At 36.2% G+C, this 7,886-nt stretch overlaps 1 non-coding gene across 1 annotated transcript; it reads left to right on the forward strand.

The window, feature by feature from the left end:
- The first annotated feature begins 1,451 nt into the window (after positions 1-1,451).
- Positions 1,452-1,556, forward strand: LOC141625391 (small nucleolar RNA R71). Its single transcript, XR_012535174.1, has one exon. It is a non-coding gene; the product is annotated as a small nucleolar RNA R71 (small nucleolar RNA).
- Positions 1,557-7,886: the final 6,330 nt, after the last annotated feature.

Raw genomic sequence — 7,886 nt, forward strand, 5'->3', positions numbered from 1 at the left:
TCATGTTAGTGCACTTGAGCTCTCCCACTCCTAGTCTCTCACATACCGAATATGACATGACACTTACACTTGCACCTAGATCACATAGTGCTTTGTTGATTGTGGTGTCACCAACGGTACATGGAATAGAGAAGCTTCCCGGATCCTTGAGCTTAGGTGGGGAATTCCCTTGAATAATTGCACTACTTATCCTTGTGAAGGTAATGGTTTCCAACTTCCTTATGGACTTCTTCTTGGTAAGGATATATTTCAAGTATTTTGCGTTGGCCGGAACATGGATGATTAGCTCCGTGAATGGTATAGAAACCTTTAAGTTCTTCACGATCTCCATGAACTTTCCAAGTTGCTCATCAAGCTTGGGCATAGCTTGGCGACTTGGGAATGGAAGTCTAATCACAATAGGCTCTTTCCCCACTTCTTTAACCTTCTCCTCATTTCTCTTATTTGATGAATCATTGGTAGTTGGCTCTACCACCTTAGGATTTCTTCTTAATGGTTCAATCACATCACTTTGCTTGACATTTTCCTCAGAAATATTCTCTTCAATTGGCATCTTAGGTCCTTCATATCTTGCACCACTCCTCGAGTGGATGGCATTAATCGTCTCATGTCTTCTAGAAGGATTACCTTGAGGAGGTAATTGTCCTTTTTGTCTTTAGGACCTTGAAGAGGCCAAATGGGACAATTGAGTCTCCAACATCTTGGTATGAGCAAAGATATTGTTGATGGTAGTGTCTTTGGCATGGATATCCCTTTGCATTTGAGCAAAGAAATCTTGTTGGCTCTTTTGCATTTGGAGGACCGCTTTTTGAACATCAAAAGCTTGGTCATTAGATTGATTGTAAGAGGGTTGGTTTTGGTTGAAGTATGGTCTTTGAGTAGGATTTCTCATTGGAGGTGGGGTGTATGTGGGTTGAGGATTTTGAACATTTTGGCTTTTGAATGAGAAGTTTGGGTGGAATTTGGTATTTTCATTGTAATAGTTGGAGTAAGGGGTGCCATTCTTTTATGCTTGGAAAGCATTCACTTACTCAATTGTGCCCCTACATTCTTGTAGATCATGTCCCAAGGTTCCACAATTCACACACACTCTATTTGCGATAGAGGAAGTCATCGCCATGACATTGAGATGTTGTTTGGGTGATTGAGAAGCTTCATTGAGCTTGGCCATGTCTTTCTCAAATTTCAAGTTTATTGTGTCAATATGGGCACTAAGTTGGGCACCCAAATCGGCACTCAACTGTGTGACGGAGTCAACTTCATGTCTCCCTCCCCTAGTAGCTTTTCTTGGCCTACTATATTAAGAGTTATGAAACGCAATCTCTTCTATCTTTGCCCAAGTTTGGTTGTCATCAACCTCAGTGAATCTTCCATTAGAACCCATGTTGAGCACATTCCTAGAATCTTCATACAACCCATTCTAAAATTGTTGAACATGGAACCATTCACTTAGTCCATGATGAGGACAAGAGCGACATGTATCTTTGAATATTTCCCATGCTTCATATAAGGACTCTTCGTCTCTTTATTTGAACCCGGTGATTTGGGCTGTTAACATGTTGGTCTTCTCTGGAGGATATAACTTCTTGTAAAAGGCAAGTGCTAACTTCTTTCATGAATGAATTCCAAGAGTGGCCTTGTCTAGGCTTTTTAACCATTGCTTTGTGGCTCCGATCAAGGAAAAAGGAAACAATACCCATCGAATTTGGTCTTGAGTTACCCCCGTTTGGGAAATAGCATCACAATAGTCACAAAAAGTCTCTCAACTAATTGTATGAATGCGGATTTGACAATGTAATTACCGGTTAAGTGGGGTGGTGTTGGAGTACCATTGGATAGGTTCTCCTCAATTGGTACGGAATGAGATGAAAATTTAGGCATTGTAGATTGATTTGGTGGTTGGTTTGGAATTGGGTTTTTCTCTCCTTCTTTTGCAAAAGGGTTGGTAAACTCAACACTATCCGATTGGACAACACCAATGTCCACAAGTTCTCCAGTACCCAAACTTATTGAATTCCCTCTAACGGTTCTTCTAATGTTAGTCAATGTTCTTTCAATCTCGGGATCAATAGGCAAAAGATCACCTTGTGATCTCCTAGACATGCAAAAAGCAAACAACTAGAAAACAATTAAAACTATCTTGAGGAGTTTGACTTCCCGAAGGCTAAGAAAGACACAACTAAAAACAACAAATGATAAAAATTACATTGAACACCGTCCCCGGCGACGGCGCCTTTTTGATGAGGGTTCGAATTGTCGCCTATTCTCCCTATTAAACACTATTTATAAACTGAACTAACTACTCTTAGTAGAGTGGCAAATAAAGGTCGGATTCCATGGGATGGGTATTGTATTGATTTATCGGTTATAGAGAGTTATGTCTTAGGGTGTCACAAATTGAGTTGAGTTTGAGGTTTGCAATCTAAACTACTTAACAAATAAATGTAAAGAAATGAAATCAAAACAAAGCAAGTAAACAAATAGAGTTTGTAGACAATTAATTAAGGCACTAGGGTGTCATGGGGTTTATAGGGGAATCATGGTGAAGATCATACAAACATGTTTACATAGATGCAAGCAAATTATTGTTGTAGTGGAATCGAGTTAGTTTATATCTTACAATTCCTAGGAAGATTTAGGTCCCGGAGCCGAGTCGGTCAAGACTTTACAACACCTACAAGTCGACTTAGTTTCTTCCTATTTAACTATATGCATGGTCTAACAAGCCTTGAGTTAGTCTATATCTTACAAGTCTTGTTGAATGGATAAGAGATTCATGCTAGGTTGTCAATCAAGTATTTCATCAAGCATAACATGTGCATAAGTTGAAACTACAACAAGCAAGCATTCATATGAAAACACATTAGATTTAAGTATGGATCTATCCCCATGATTAATTCGCCTAATCCCCCATTAACCCTAGCTAGAAGACTACTCACTCATGATCATGGTAAACATGCTAATAAGGGTGTCAATCATACTAACAAGGTTAAACATGGTGAATGAGTAAATCAATAAACAATAATTAAGCAAAGGGTAAAAGAGATTATACCAACTTAAGGATAATCCAAATAATAACCAAAGAATAATAGAAGAACACTTTGATGAATGATGAAGAGTTGACAATTCTTCAATAAACCCAAATAGTCTTCAAATTACCCAATTAAATCTAAGAACACTTGAAGGATTAAAGAAAGATTGAGATTTGATTAAGATTGAATTAAGGATTACAATGTAATTAACCTACTAAAACTAGATTAGGAAATGGTAAATAGCTTGATTAGGAATTGGTGATTAATCCCCTAATACAATAGGGTATTTATACTAACTACAAATTATGGTAACTAAGGGCTTAAACGGCGATTAAGTACCTAAGAAGAAGATTAACGCCTTGCAAGTCCTTAAGGAGCCTCACGACTTCACTATGTTAGACGTTCATACTGGATAGGGACCGCCCGGCCTGAGTGTGAGATGCTCTGTCTGAGCTTCATGACGCCCGGGTTGTTCTTGAGACGCCCGGTCTGAGCCTCGGGCTGCTCTTGGGCCCAGATCATAGGTCAGCATAGTTTCCTCTTCTTTGACTGCCTCAAGATCCGTGGGGATCATTCAGGGGTCATGGGGGTCTTCAACATTGCCCATTTTACTTGCACGATCTACTTAGGCCCCAATGTTGGAGTGTCCCCGAGAATAATGCGATCACAATTGTCGATCATGATGATCACATGTTTAAATCTCATATTTAAGAATACATGAGGGAAAGTAATACTTTACAGTCAACTGGTCCACACATATCGGTAATGATTGGCTGACTAGAGTTTGACATTACTGTCGTACGACGGTGGTGATCAGTTGATCGCCTAAGGTCATACCTATAGGGTAATGCTCTTAATTGATTATTTAATTAATCGCATGCCGATACGAGTTAATTAAATTGCTTAAATTTGACGGATGATTTTGTGAGTAAAATTAACGTGTCTCATTGTAATTCGATTAAATAAGATACGGTTTAAGTAATCGAATTGTTTTATTACTTAGATTAATTTATTGTTTACGAAACAATTGAAACAGATTGAATAATTTATTATAAATACAAGCTGTTGTAATTTATAATTCAATAAACCATTTTGGTACAAGTAATTAAGAATTACTAGTTAATTTTGTATGTGACATATTTTATTAATATGTTGATTTTTAATATGTTATAAATTACATTATATTGTGACATGTCATGTAACATGTGACATATGACAAAATTGACAAATGACAAAATAAAATGGACTTTCCATTTTATGTGTGTACCGAAATATGGAGGGAGTATTAGGGTTTATATTGTGTTGTTTATTTTAAATGGAAACACAATGATTATACTCTACATATAGTCATGCATACCTAGTTTCTCTTGGGTAGAATGTGAAGCTCATGCATTAGCCCTCTACCATTCCTTCCAACTGGTTTTTGCATAAGAAAAGCTAAGAGTTTTTCTATCATTATTCAACCATTCACTACATAATTTTCTAGAGTAAGAAAATTCCCATATTCTACAATTTGTGAAATAAAATCTTAGAGAAATAAACCTCACAAATACTCCTCTCTTGACCGAAATATAAGAGAACAAAAATCAAATTTTTGTGTCAAGTTTTAGATTTTAATTAATACTAGATCATATTAATTAAAATTATTAAGGGTGTTACTTTGGGTATAATTCCTTAGGATAGATTCTCCACTTGAATCTTGTTCTTCCACCTTTGGAAAGCTCAAGAACTAGTAATTTGGTGAACTTACTAATGCCCATATTCCAAAATCATCAATGTAAGAATTGATTTTCTCCTTATACTTGTATTTGTTTTACATGCATAAGATCCGATTTAATTTTATGACTAAATTAAACTATCATACTATGAATATGTAAACATTTGAGATTATTGAATCCTAACACCCATACGGCACGGTGCTTTAGATATAGGTCTCCTCCTTGTTGCTTGGTCATTAGATGCGATCCATTTAGCTCCAAATTGCTCGATAAATGTAAGGTTAGCATTCCTCTCCTACCAAGGACACAAAACCTCAAAGAATATGCAAAGTGGGAAGCTAAATATAAGAAACGACCCTAATACATGCAAGAAAGCATAGGAACAAGGCTAGTTCGAGGACTAAAAGTCTGCAAATATTAGTCACATCAGTTACCACCTAAGAGAGATAACGACTTCAATGTTGAGTTCAAACCGGGGACGGGACCTATATCTAATGCACCGTGTCGTATGGGGCCTAAAGAGTTGGAAGAATTGAAGAAGCAGCTGAATGGCCTGTTAAACAAAGGGTATATTTAGCCTAGTGTGTCACCGTGGGGAGCACCAGTTTTGTTTGTGAAAAAGAAAGACGGGAGCATGAGGCTATGCATTGACTATCGGGAGCTGAATCATTCCACTGTGAAGAACATGCACTACAAGAATTTCGTTCTCGGGCAAGAATGTCGTTCTCGGGCTACCAAAGTAGGCGGCGGAAAAGCGTGGTCGCGTAATTGGTGACTGATAAAAAATTCGGGCGACTGAGTATCGTCGCCAATTTGGCGACCGAAAATTTTCAAATAGCGACCGATTGGCGTCGCCATTTTAGTGACCGAGGCCCATTCCGTCGCTAGTTTCCGTCACCCGCCCATTACTTTATACCACCCAGATTTCCTTCCCCTCTCTCTTACTTTACCAATTCATATTAAAAAAAAAAAGAAGACGCGACACCAAGGAGACCCGACGCCACTGCCACTTACATCCACCGCCGCTGCCCTCAACGCCACCCCACCACCCCGACTTCACCACCGGCGACCACTAAGACCCCACTACCGACGACACTAATTTCATTTGAAGGTATGTATTTTTGTTTATAATTTCAATTTCTTAGATTAATTTTAGTTTTTTTTTTGTTTAATTTGTCATTTTAATTAGTTTATTTAGTATATTAGTGTTCTTAGTATGTTAATTTTAAGGTAGTTTTAGTTTGGTTAGTATAAATTAATTATATTTTAGTTAGTATTAGTGTTGTTAGTATATGTTAATTATAGTGTAGTTTTTGATTTGTTTGTTGAATTTGTTTTTGTAGTTAGTTATTTGGGTGTTGTTATGATGTTTAATTAGTTAGGGTTTGAATAAACTGATTAAACATGAATTGGGGGGTTTTGTGAATTTGGTAATATTATTTGAATTAAGGTTGTAATTGACACTGTATTGGTGATTTTGATGATGTTAGTATATACTTAATTGACAAAAGTTAGTCTAATGTTAGTATTGGTGAATTTACCAATGAAATTAAAGTTTTAATATCGTATAGTGTTTGTAGTGTATACTTAAAGTTAGTATAATGTTAGTATTTGTGAATTTGCCAAATTAGTATAATGTTAGTATAATTTTGTATTTAATTATGTTAATATTGTTGAAGGTGGTAAATTAGTATATATAATGTTAGTATGATATTACTTTAGTAAATTGCTATTCTTGTTAAAAACTAAGAAGTATAATGTTGTATGAGTTATATTGTTAAAAATTGGTGTTTGGAATATTTTTTAGATTAAAATGAAGAGATCGGAACGCAAATGGATGTACGAAGATAGGGTAGATAAGAGGAAACGTCCCACCGGTAGATTTGTAAAGGGTAATAAGACGGGTCTAAAGAGTAAGAAACCAATATCACAAAACCAATTAATTTATTTTCCTCTTGCTCCATGACTTCAAAGAATGTATGCAACAAAAAACATTGATGAACAAATGAGATGGCACAAAGAAAATTCTCGTACACCGGGAAAGATGTGTCATCCGAGTGATGGAGAGGAATAGAAGCGTTTTGATAAGATTTACCCTGATTTTGCCGAGGAACCCCGCAATGTTCGATTTGGCCTATGTACGGATGGATTTGCCCCTTTCACCCAATTTCGTAAACCTGACTCTTGTTGGCCCGTGATGATCACGCCATACAACTTACCACCTTGGTTATGTTTGAAAAGGCAGTTTATCTTCTTGTCGCTAATTATTCCCGAGCCTAATAACCCAAAAGCCAATTTGGATGTTTATTTATAATCGTTGATAAAAGAGTTAAAACATTTGTGGGACGTTGGTGTGGAAACATATGATTGTTGGAATATGTGTCCTCCGACAATAATGCGATCACAACTGTCGATCATGATGATCACATGTTTAAGTCTCATTTTAAGAAAACAATTAGGAAGTAATTTTTACTGTCAACTGGTCCTCACATATCGGTAATGATTGGCTGACTAGAGTTTGACATTACTGTCGTGCGACGGTGGTGATCAGTTGATCCCCTTAGGTCATACCTAAAGGGTAACACTCTTAATTGATTATTTAATTGATCGTATGACGATACGGGTTAATTAAATTACTTAAAATTGACGGACGATTTTGGAAGTAATATTTACGTATCTCATTATAATTTGATTAAATAAGATACGGTCTAAGTGATCGAATTGTTTTATTACTTAGATGAAATTATTGTTTACGGAAACAATTGAATTTGAATGAATAATTTATAAATACAAGACGTTGTGATTTATAATTAGTAAATCATTTTGGTACAAGTAATTATGAATTACTAAGTCGATTTTGTACATGACGTATTTTTATTAATACGTTGACTTTTAATATGTTAAAAATGCATAACAATTTTACATGACTTGTGACATGTGACAAATTGATAAATTGACAAAGATAAAATGGAATCCATTTTATCTTATGTTGACCGAAATGGAGGGTGATTTAGGCTAAATATTGTGTTAATTAATTTTTAAGTGGAAAGCATAATCATTTACCTAAATACTAGCCATGCATACCTAGTTACTCTTGTGAAGAACACCTTGGTCATGCATTGGCCCCTTTACCCTC

Source organism: Silene latifolia, chromosome X (genome assembly GCF_048544455.1).
Source record: "Silene latifolia isolate original U9 population chromosome X, ASM4854445v1, whole genome shotgun sequence".
In the NCBI taxonomy this organism is placed as follows: Eukaryota; Viridiplantae; Streptophyta; class Magnoliopsida; order Caryophyllales; family Caryophyllaceae; genus Silene; species Silene latifolia.